The 10,075-nt window shown below is 38.5% G+C and overlaps 1 protein-coding gene across 2 annotated transcripts in view; it reads left to right on the top strand.

Annotated features, from left to right (window-relative positions):
- The first annotated feature begins 2,706 nt into the window (after nt 1-2,706).
- The window catches only part of LOC135214992 (uncharacterized), a 294,976-nt gene continuing 287,607 nt past the window's right edge, over nt 2,707-10,075 (top strand). For both annotated transcript variants that reach the window (XM_064249517.1, XM_064249516.1), the window contains exon 1: nt 2,707-2,802. The gene's annotated coding sequence lies outside the window, so the exon portion shown is untranslated. The remainder of the gene's footprint in view (nt 2,803-10,075) is intronic.

Below are 10,075 nucleotides of genomic sequence, written 5' to 3'. Positions count from 1 at the left end.
AGAAATGAAGACATCATGGTGAGATTGAGGCAAAGGCCAGTCCGTACCAGGTTGAAGAGGGGAAGGCTGAAATGGTTTGGACATGTTGAGAGGATGGATGGGAACAGAGACCCCAAGAGAGCACTGAGAGCAGTACAAATAGGAAGAAGACTGCTGGGTAGACCAAGAACGAGGTGGATAGACATAATTGTCAGGGATCTTGAGGATGAAATCCATAACCTAGAGGAAGCGAGGGAAATGGTTCGGGATAGAGACAGATGGAGAGGAACTGTATCAGCCCTATGCCACTGGCCAGTGGCGGGAAGATAAAGTAAGTAATAATGTCAGTGCATCAAAGACATTCTATATCGTTCTAGTTTTTTTATTGTTGTCATCAGTGTGGCAGTGAAATGTTGTGCATTATTAACCCTGGCTTCTTGTTTAGCCTTTCTCGTACAACTTGATAAAGTCAAGTTTTAAAACATCCAGGTAGTATTGGTCTATGATAACTAGTGATCTTTTCTTGTTTTTTTTTTTCTTTTTTTTTGCATACTGTAATATTTCTAATCAATGACTGTATTTGATGATACGCAGGATGGACTTATTTTGTGGGCTGGAAAAAGGAATAAAAAATGACTTTTGAGTCTACAGCACAGTACTTCCAAAGGTAGTACTAATGTATGTAGACTGGTTACCTAAACTGGTATCAGCTGAGCTCAACTTAAGTTTGTAAAATGCAATGTGATTTCGTTTGTGTAAAAAATGTATATATTACTCGCTATGAAAATGAAAATGAAGACTTCGTTTGAATCGAGCTTCTGTTTTTACGCTTCTTTCCCCTTGGTTCCTTATTTAGAAGACGAGTCTTGGATATCATAGAAGGGCAGGTGGAATGAGACTGGTCACGTTACCCTGGGCACCAGCTGTCACCCTCCGTGCTTCTACTTCAGCTGTTTGTGCTCTCTCTCTCTCTCTCTCTCTCTCTCTCTCTCTCTCTCTCACACACACACACACACACACTATAGTTTTTTCAAGTATGAATGAATTGGAAATGAAAAGAGGAAGGATTAGAAAACTGAAAAAATCTCATTACAGGTAATTATTTTTTTTATCAGTGAATAGTTTGCATTTATGTATGTATGTATGTATATATATATATATATATCTATATATATATATATATATAATATATATATATATATATATATATATATTGCATGTGTGAAAACCATAAGTAAGAGAAAGCACACTGTCAAGTAAAAAAGTTAAAAAGTAGAATGACTAGAGTTGCGAGGAAAAAGTCATTAAATACCGGTACCTACTACACACCATTAACACCCCGCTAGTCATATCAGTTGATAAACTTACTCTCCCTCTGCGGATACTTGCACAATATCATTGTCGGAATTAATGAAGTGGAAAATGGGGTAGTGTGAGACGCCCCATAGATTATATTACTTGCGATGGGGAAACCGGAGAGGCAGGTGTGGAGGAAGACCGTCCGTGGTTCTGATGGGAGGGACAGGACATGGAGGAGTTTTCCTCCGTATGCATATTCGTATGATATTCTCGATTCTTTTATTAATTGATCGAATTTTCTAAACTGTTATAATATTATAGTACTCGGAATAACGCCCAGATCATTCAGCTACCAAATGTTCATCCAGAATATCTGTCAATGCAAATTTTACCCTAGACTGAAGGACCACTTGTGAATTTCGAGTTCTTTTTTTAAGCGTCTTCATCCTTATTATTTCCTTATCCACCTTAATATAGCTTATTCCTATTTGATCGTATCTTTGTTCTAACCGTACTTATATGCAGCCTACCTTGCCTAACGCTCAGCCTTAACGCAGTGATGTTCCGCTGAAAGTTTCGTAATTACAGTAGGCCTATACGTAGATAGAGCAAACGCCTCACCTATAAGAAGTTTAATTAAGCATCAGTCCCGTAGGGTGGTAGTGCCGTCAGTGCACCTCATGCATCACTGTAGGCATTGCTTAAGGTTCTTTACAGCGTCCTTTTGGGCTTTAGCTGTAACCCCTTGCATTCCTTTTACTGTACCTCTGTTCATATTTTCATCTTCCATCTTAGTTTCTACATCTGCATTTCTCTTTAAATAGTGCAACAGCGAGGTTTTCCTGCCCCTTTTAAACCTTGTTATAGTCAATTTCCCCTTTCAGCGCTGAATGACCCCAAAGGTCCCAGCGCTTGCCAAAATTCTGTATTCTATTCTGTTCTGAAACATCGGAGTGGTATTTTGAAAACTCACAAAAAATTAGTCTCCATAACATTAACTTTTGTTCTTTAAACCTGAAGAGACGTTCACTAAGCATGAGTCCGTGCTAACATGGGTCAAGTTATCGATCACAGAACCTCTCAACATCCTTTATTTTATTTTTCCGAGTACTTGCAACAAGTTCTGATAATGAATTATTGTGGCATAGGTTTCTAACAACTTCCTAACAAGCTGGCGAGATGCTGCAGAAACCTGTTGCTGCCCATGCCTGTCAGACGTACGTCGAGCATCTTCCAGTGGAATTTTAATTTTCCAAATTTACTATAGTGTAATGAGGAGAAGAGAAACGTCGTTTGTTGTATGCACTGTTATCTGGCTGTTATTTATGCACAAACGTAGGCAGAAATATGCCATTACCAGATTGTAGCTTTATACATTGCAGTACGACATGTTTCCCGTGATGCGGTGCCTCGTCGCCCGGCTCACGTTGCTTGTGAATGAGACTTTAGTTGTCAACCGAGTTGACTTGAGTTAGTGTCGAAAGTGTTCGTGTACAACCGTGTTCTTTCTCGTCGTTCTATCAGGTTGGAATCTTGGTTATATTTTTCAGTTCAATTTCAGGAATTAAGGTGTGTTTGAAGGGAGGATAAGGCGGCGCTCTTCCGATGGTAATGTACATGACAATGTGTTTTTTGTACGTACGCGTTTAAAATCTTCATTTATCAAGAAACATAGACAATTGAATAGGCTTCAAAGCCTGTAAACCCCAGCTGAACTGAAGATGGGGGTAAATTTACATTATGATTTGTTTCTGACTCGAAGTTCTAAGCCGAGACCGTGTTGGCATATTTGCTTGCAATTATTATACTGTTTTAGAATGCTGTGTTAGGCCTAGTATCATGTTAGAGCAACGATTGTATTACGGTTTTATCGTTTTCTTCCAGCATAGGCCTAGGTATGCTGCAAGCATAGTTTAAAGACGCTCTTTTAGACCTTGGGTGTCCTTTACCTCAGTTATTATCAGGATAATGAAATAAACCACGTCTTTTGGGGTTAAAATATTTAACGATAGGCTCTACCACCTTGGCCCGACTTTGATCCAGCTCCCCGATGGCCTTCAAAGGGTAAGCAGAAGTAAGGTTAGGTCGGTGCCCACCGCAGCTGCCTTATTCCCATCTATCATCTGAAAAAAAGCCCAAACATCCAAAAAAGAGACCCCGGGAAAGGTCCCAGAAATTCCGGTAGTTTATTGGACAATCCACTTCTACTGGCCCGTGCCTAATTCCCTTTCATGTGAACGAGAGAACACGGACTCGATGATTATTGTGCCTTTTACCTGGTACTATAGGCCTACCCGTCTGCCAGCCTTCGAGTTGCCGCTGCGAAGGACAGGTATGAATGAGTTGATGGTAGCTGCTGACAGCAGATCGCCCACTCCCTCTTTGGGATGGTCAATCTCCGTATACTGAGCCCAACCAACAGTGGGTATACCCAGGACCTGGGTATGCCAAGGGCATTGTTTTCCATCCTCTGCGGATTTGACGGGATGGGGATGTCGAATAGAAAAGACGGCGGACTGTTCTCTCGTGTAAAGGTGATTGAGATCTCCCGCCTCCGCCGACACACAAATTCGAGCATGGTCTAAAGAACCTCCTTCCCCCCCCCAACCCCCAAACCCGTGGTAGTCCGAGGGTTTGAGCGTTACAGCACTTTTACTAGATCTTCGCTGTGTATCAATCTTTGGGTTCATTTTCGGGTGGGACGCCGAGCTATAAATAACTATTTGTGTAGCTCGGCATCCCCGCCAAGATGTTTTGATGGGCTAAAGGGCCATAAACGTCATTCTTATGCAGACGAAGAAAAAGAAAATCCGAAAATTGCCATATTGGGAGCGTAACTTGCGGTCGAACGGAACGCGAGGTGTTACAAAAATGCTGCATGGTTTGTAGACGATGAGATCATTGAGATGTTATTGGCAAGCGTTTAGTCAGTGTCTAGTTTTATGACGTTACAAATCGGTATCAAATTTTCACAGATAATTCCGGTATATTTTGTAATAATAATAGTAATAGTTATACTTCAGGAGCAGTTTAGCAGTACCGTATTCGTGATTATTAGTCTAGTGGATTAGGTCAAAAACTAGTAGGAATTGTGCACTTTTTGAACAGATTACCAAAATTTGGTTTCTAGGAGATTTTTAAGTGGTCTTTCCAATAAGATGAGGAGACAAGTGATCTGAGCACTCTTGTGACCCTGAAAAATGAACATTTTTCAAAATGGCCGCCTTATATTTGCCACTTTTAAAATTTTTGCCCCGATGTTTGTTTTTAGGAATATAATTAATTATCTTGATACTTTTTTTGAAGTACAATGACCATAATGCACTGTTTTTTACCAAAAATAAAAAAATAAATAAAGAACAACCTTTCAAGATGGCTGCCAACAAGTCGACATTTTATAACATTTAATTTAATAATTTAATAAATGTACAAGCTTGATCGTTGGGGAAAATGTCTCAAAGAGTGCATCCAACATATTAATGACAAAAAGGATTTTTCTGAGGTACATTACAAGTGTTCCATACAGACAGTCAAAAGTGCAGCCAACAATTTAACACAGTAATAGATGCATCAGAAAAAAATTTAATCTTTAGGCATATGTAAAGTGTTTGAAGCTATAGTAAAATGCATTTCTCAAAAATAGTTATATCACATTTGAGTATTCATCTTGTTTACTCACACCACAATCATAATAATACAGTATATAGTTTGAAATAGTAATATATCTATAATGACTAAACTTATGATCCATGGAAAAACATCCAATGAACTAGCTGTCCAAGGCACTCAACATAGAGATCAAAAAATTGCCTTCACGTAGAGAACGGATATACTGCAATGCAAGTAGCTCCAACTCCTGCACCATATTCCAGTACTGAAACTGAGGTGTACTCTTGACTCTTGAATCAACCCACATGTGGAAAGACATTGGCACTTCATATGGAGCAAGTGTTGACAGGTTAGGAATGCATATTGCCCTTCCTTTCTTCAGTATATGTAATGCAGCAGATGTAACTTTGATGCAAATAGCGTGACCTGGTCACGTGTGAGCCTTTTAGAATAGCTTCTGCACGCCCTGAAGTGGTAACACCAGCCTGGACTACAATACTGCTCCATCCACTTCCATCAAGAAGATCTCCCAACAGCTTCATTACATTCATTTCAATGCAGGTCCCCCCATCATGATAACAATTTTGCTCTCACCAAAACCTCTCTGGAAATGCCCACTGGATTCTTTTTGCAATAGCAAACAATGGTTGGTCCACTGTGATTACAGGGACCTGGCCTGGGTTGAGATTTGCAGTGGCCTTTGTTACCAGTTCCATAGAATGTGAAATCATAGCTGCAGTGTGGGCCTGCTCTGTGAATAGTGGGAGTAGAGCTATAGGGGAAGGTGGTCTTATTTGTTCTGTTGTTAGCCTACTTGCGTGGTAGGCTGCCCATGAAACATGGTCATCTTGGATCAAGTTTGTCCTTTTCCAATTTCTCACCAACTGTTTCAAGCCAGAGGTCTTCTTGTTCTTTTGCCATATTGGCAATATTTGTGAGCTTTGGTTTCACCTCTCCTTGTCTTGGAACCATTGGCTCTGAACTGGGCATTTCCAGTGGAGGAATCTCTGAGTAATCATCTGGCAATGGTAGCAATTTACCTTGGTTTGGTTCAATACAGATTTTGGTTCTTTCAGTTCCAGGATTAGATACAGTAGGAAACTGAATTATGGAAACAGCTGTTCCATGAAATGAATCCTTTGATGTTCTTGAGGAAGTGTTATGGTCGATGTTGTCCACTGCCCCAACAGTGAATATGCCCTTTCTTAGAGTTGTAGGACAGACACATCCATCTTGTTCAAACTGCTTGATGACACCATTGGCAAGAGCTGTTGAGAGCTCTTGAGTGCGTTCATATGATATACAGAGTCCATGACTAAACAAAGTATCAACAAGACTTCTTTGTCGAGTTTTTGCATGGATGAGTAGGGCTGCATAGATCGAAAATGGTGTCTCTCTGCACTTCTGATGTCTTGTAGATGAAGCTTCTCTTGAGGTGTTCTTCGTATTAAAAATCAGTAGCTGTGACAGACAAAGGGCTATTTTGGTCATAGCATCATCATCACATTGTTGATCTTTGATACAAGGTCCTTGTAATATTCATCTTTACAAGGACAAGAAGACTTCTTGGGACACATTCTTTTCACATTCTGGCTCAAAGTAACCATCAAATGAGTATTCATGGGAAAGTATATCTCTGCGAACTATTTTAGCTGCATGCATCAAATCGAATACTTCTCATCAGCATATGTACAAGCAATGCGGATAGCCTTTCCAATATCTCTGTCAAACATCAATATTATATCTCTTCCCTCACTATGAGCCCTGAGGTCTGGAATAAGAGCTAACAACTTTTCTTTAAGTCTAGTCGTATGCACCTTTTGGGTATATGTTGGATCTATTTTAGCCATTCTTGCATCATACATTTTCCCTAGGTCTGCAAGTTTAAATACTGGAAGTGATTCACCTCTCTGTTCTTCTATGTGTGAAACCAATTCACTTAGAACTAGCCCAGTGTTGAAAGCATCTTTTGTTCCACTGTCATCAATATTCTTCTTTTCCCTAACTTTGTTGTACAAATCTGTCATGCATTTGTGGTGATAAACAGCATCACGAGCTGGCAAATCTCCAGCAGAAAGTTTGCCGAAAAGTTTTCTGTCTTATAGTATATGAGCATACTCTCGGACTCTGCGATCAACATTTAGTGACATTGCTTTGATCAAAGGTGCTTCACTCTCATCTTTCACACAGAAGAAGCATAACTCTGCTTTTGGCATGCTGTCACTGCTTAATCTAAGCTTCTTTTTTGCTGGGCTTGGTTGACAGCCAACCTCCTGGCTTTGCTTTCCTTTTCTTTAGCCCTCTGTAGCTTCTGGTTGTTGAAAAGGCCTTCACATGACTTGTGAAACTTGGCATCATTTTTCTTGTAGCGTTGCTTCAATTCCTTTGCCATTGTCCAGTCTTTTAATGTCGATGTCCAATGGAACACATCCAAGTTGTTCAAATTCATATATATTTTCTGCTAACCTTTTGTAACTACATTCACTGTCTCTTCGTTGTGTTTTACCACCTGGGAGTTTAAGTTTCTCATTTGGTTTCATAACCTGGCATAAAATACATAATGTCCAATCTGTTGAGGGTTTAGCAGTTTTCTGCATGGCAGCTCCTTCCACTGGATCTACTTGCATGCACATTTCAGACATTTTCTATGGTTAAACTGTTAGAACACTACAACTACCACCACCACTAGTCTATATACATGTATGTACAACATTCAGGGCGATTGCTTCATGAAGGGTTTGGCTATATAATTGTATTTGATATTTATGCACCTGAAATAAAATGAAACAGGAATTAGATGTTTAAACAGATTGAAAGACATATACAAACAGATAGACAGACAGACAACCAGTCAGAAGGACATATGGATATACAGACAGGATATAAGACAAAGAGAGATGGAACACACCTGAAAACATAAAGCACCACCCTTCTATATGGTTTACTCAGGAAATCATGCAAAACCATGAAGTATCTATCATCATGTATGCACAAAAGTTTAATTGGAGGCAGCCATATTGAATTTTCAAAATGGCTGCCACATATATTTAATTTTTGAGTTACCTGGAAGACAGGTCACACATTAGAACACAGGTTTGGACACCAAGATCATATTTCCGTCTCTCCTACCAACGAATTTATACATAAAGGTAACTTCAGGGCAGCCATCTTGGATTTCCAAGATGAATGCCACACATGTTGGACTTCTGGTAGCAGCACGTGATAGGACACATTGATCAATATAGGTAAAGCTACTAAAATCTTGTTTCTACCTGACTTACAACAGAAGTTATAGGCATAGGTCTATTTTAGGCGGCCATTTTGAAAAATGTCACTTTTTGGGGTCATGGAGTGCTCAGATCACTTGTCTCCTCATCTTATTAGAAAGAGCATCAAAAAGTCTTCTAGGAGCCAAATTTTGATAATCTGTTCAAAAAGTGCATGATTTTTTCCTAATCTACTAGACTATATGCAGTTTTTAAAGTATTGTTAACCCCAGTGTAAAAGACTGTTTTAATTCTTGTATGCGTTACTATATTGTTTTATTTCTTTTGTTACGGTTGATCCTGGTGAGTGCTGTTGCCCAAAGTAGTAAATTCAAGATCCTTATATACTGATGCATTGGAGTCGCTGACTGAACATTTAAGGTTATAAGGATAAGCTGGTTTCCCCCTTTATGTTAGCACTAAATATTCGGCATGCTTTGTGGTTCGTAAATAGTCTTAGGTATATGCATAGCGCAAGTCTAACCCAAAAATGATCATAATAGTAATTAGTTTAGGTAATTTGTAAATGACTCAAAGTAAGGAGGAATGGCGTGGTATTTGGATGGTATCCATTGGGTGTTAGACATGACACCGAACAGATAAATAGTGATTTGTCACCGGATGTATTGCTTGTTGCATGACTGCAACATTTCAATTGACATCAGTTGGTCTCATGGAATTAAATGTTACGATGTTCAGTCCAGTCAAGAATCTCTCTCTCTCTCTCTCTCTCTCTCTCTCTCTCTCTCTCTCTCTCTCTCTCTCTCTCTCTCTCGTTCATTTATCTCCAGCTACTAGGTTTACTGTGTACTTGGTAAGCATAAACGCTTTGTGATTTCTCTCCTAATCTCTCTCTCTCTCTCTCGTCCATTTATCTCCAGCTACTAGGTTTACTGTGTACTTGGTAAGCATAAACGCTTTGTGATTTCTCTCCTAATCTTTACACTGTAGCTTAAATGTTTACTGTATGTTAAACTCATTATTAATAGTAATAATGAGCTTGTAAAGATGATGATGACGGAATAGTACAGAAAATAATAATAATGAACTTGCAACGTCAGCAATAATATTGATGATGATTGAAATCACTGTATTCAAATGTGTAATTAGAACAGTAGAAGTTTAGTCATAGCAATAAAGAAAATAGTAATATCATTTTTTTCTCTCTCTCTCTCTGAGGGAGGAGCCCGCACCGCCTTATTCGTAAGCCGGTGGGATCGCTTGGGTCGGGAAAGGAACTCCTACAAAGGATATCCTATCAAAGGAAACCTTTTATTTACAACTTCCTACAGGGCTTAGCGATTATATTCTGCGGTAAAATTTTGTACATCGTTGCTTTAAAAAAAATACCCTGTTTTTTATTTTCTTTTACTGCTTGGTTTTCAAATGAATTATTATTTTTATTACTATTTTTGTTTTTATTATTATTATTATTATTATTATTATTATTATTATTATTATTATTATTATTATTATTATTATTATTATTCCTTAGAGTTGTAAATTTTCTGTACATAATGTTTGGTAACGTAGATTTTTTTTTATTCAGGATATATTATTTCTGACGAATACACTCAGATACGTAGGAGCGCCAATTATTATTGTATTATTATTATTATTATTATTATTATTATTGTTGTTGTTGTTTTAAAATTCTTTTATAAAGGAAAAGGAAGATGAAAGGAACGGCCCCTGTGAATATTCCAGGCCCTTGAACATATTGTTCTTGCGTTTGGCCTTGATACTGAAATTAGTTTTTTATTTATTTATTTTTTTTTTATGTGGCAAATATATGGATGACTTTTCAGTCTTGTTTTGTTAGGAACAAAGAAAACTGGTCACGGTAATTTCGGGCAATATGGTTGATGTATTGTTGCCTACAATTCTTTTCTTGAGATTTAAGCCTGAATTATCCCCTCGGA

Source organism: Macrobrachium nipponense, chromosome 46 (genome assembly GCF_015104395.2).
Source record: "Macrobrachium nipponense isolate FS-2020 chromosome 46, ASM1510439v2, whole genome shotgun sequence".
Lineage (NCBI taxonomy): Eukaryota > Metazoa > Arthropoda > Malacostraca > Decapoda > Palaemonidae > Macrobrachium > Macrobrachium nipponense.
Note: the sequence above shows the minus strand (reverse complement) of the source record. Positions and strands in the feature narration are given on the sequence as shown.